Raw genomic sequence first — 1,958 nt, 5'->3', positions numbered from 1 at the left:
GTGGGCTCGGCGCAAGGCCAGCTCGGCCCGCTTCTCCTCTGGCCTCAAGGCCTCCAGGGGGTCACTGAGGGTGGAGGAAGAGGCAAGACCCATGATGGGCTCATCAACCTCCGGAGTGCCCAATAAATTGGAGAATTCTGGGTCCAGATTGAATTTTTTTTATCGTGGGCCGACGGGGCAGGGGGGGCTGCTAAAGAGGCCAACTGATTGACCACCAGGTCAAAGAAGATGGGAGGAGTTGGGATGACTTCAGCCTCCACTACGGGTTGTTTGAAAATGGAGTCCTCTTGACCTTCCGGAGCAAGAGGAGTGGGGTCAGAGGAGGTCTGAGTATTTAGGCCCAAAATATTCCTAGCCTTGAAAAGGGGGGATTTGAATAATTGAGGCTTAAATAGCCCCACAAAGGTGGGTTGGTCGGGAGTGAGACCCTCATCCTCGGACATCTCCGCTTCTAATGAGTCCACTTCAGAGAGGGGTTTGCTATATTGCAAAGACCCCAAGTCAAAATCCTCCTCTTCTTGCCTTATTATATCTAAGTCCCCTTCCTCCTCCTCCTCCCTTACTGAAGGGGGAACTTCCCCCTGATGGGGTACCTGTTCATGGAGCGGTTCCGATCTGGGCAGGGATCTTACTGATTGAGATTCATATTCAGGGGCCATCGGATGGAGACCGGGCCTGGCTATCTGCTGGAGTCCTTCCGCGATCCCTTGGCGGATGGCCAACTCCATCCAGGATCTCAGCTGCTCTGGAACCTCCTGTATGAGTGGTTCCTCTTGGCGTAGACCGGTGGCTGTAGGGGTGAAGGTAGCCTCTGGTGCCCGTCTAGCCGGTGTTGCAGGAGCCTGATGACCCTGAGAGGGTGAGCTGTGCCTGGATAGGGAGGAATAGACTAGAGGAGGGGGGGTTGAGTAGAGGTAGAGGGAGTGGAGGGTGGTAGGACCGGAGGCACTGAGCCTGACTGCCTGGTGTGTCTGTCAATTTCCTTTTCCAGCACCTTGTGGCGTCTTAAGGCATCCCTCTGGGAGGCTTTGGATGTTTCCTTAGCCTGCCTGCGCAAATGGTGGGTTTTAGATTTGGCCTTCAACGAAGGACCTCTGGAAGGATTGCCCTCTGCCATTTCAAAAGGAGTTGTAGAAGATAAGAATCAATATGAGGCAGTTGGCACGCCTAGGGGTCGACCTGCAACAAGGTCGGGAGCCCTAAAAAATATTTCACACACCCCTTTTGACTTCTTTACTTATTATTATTGTTGTTGTTGTTGTTATTATTATTATTATTATTATTATTATTATTATTATTATTATTATTATTATTATTATTTATTTATTTATTTATTTATTTATTTATTTATATTTTTTAAAATACAATAAAAAACAAAAGAACGGGAGTCCAATCAGCCAGATGAACGCCAGAGGCCTAATAGGAGGGAAAGCTAGGCCTTCAGCAGCTGCCTTCCCAGGCGGAACTGGGCGGGTGTGGTGCTGCTACTGCTGCGCCTGCTGAGTCAAGCTGCAGGATAGCCAACAAATAGTAATGCAATGAATCAGCCTCAGAGCAAAAAGGCTGGAGAAAAGTAATGGAAAAAAACGGCTCCGAACAGGCCTACGGGTCCTGTTCCTAGAGCTAATTCACACCGCAGCAATTAGATTGAAATAAAAATGGCGCCCGACCACGAGGTGGCGTTCAAAATGGCGGATGCCTGCGAAGCGTGTAGTTCGGGGACTCTCAGCGGCGGAAAATGCCTCCCCAGGGACAATCTAAGGTCCGCAAGAAGAAGAGGGCAGGAAAGGAAGAGGAAAGCTCTTCCGGTAACGAAAAAGCAAAGGAAACGGCGTTCGGGGGTGGTGGTGAACGGAACGAATTTAACAGAATAAAATCAAGCCGCTGGCAAGCGAAGCGACAAGAAAGGAAAAAAATGGCAGGGTTTAGGTTGGCTATGGAGGGGAGGGGAGGCAGCG

The sequence above is a fragment of the Notechis scutatus genome, chromosome 1 (genome assembly GCF_049901735.1).
Source record: "Notechis scutatus isolate UNSWTSFEM ecotype Mainland chromosome 1, rNotScu1.2, whole genome shotgun sequence".
Taxonomy (NCBI): Eukaryota; Metazoa; Chordata; class Lepidosauria; order Squamata; family Elapidae; genus Notechis; species Notechis scutatus.
Note: the sequence above shows the minus strand (reverse complement) of the source record.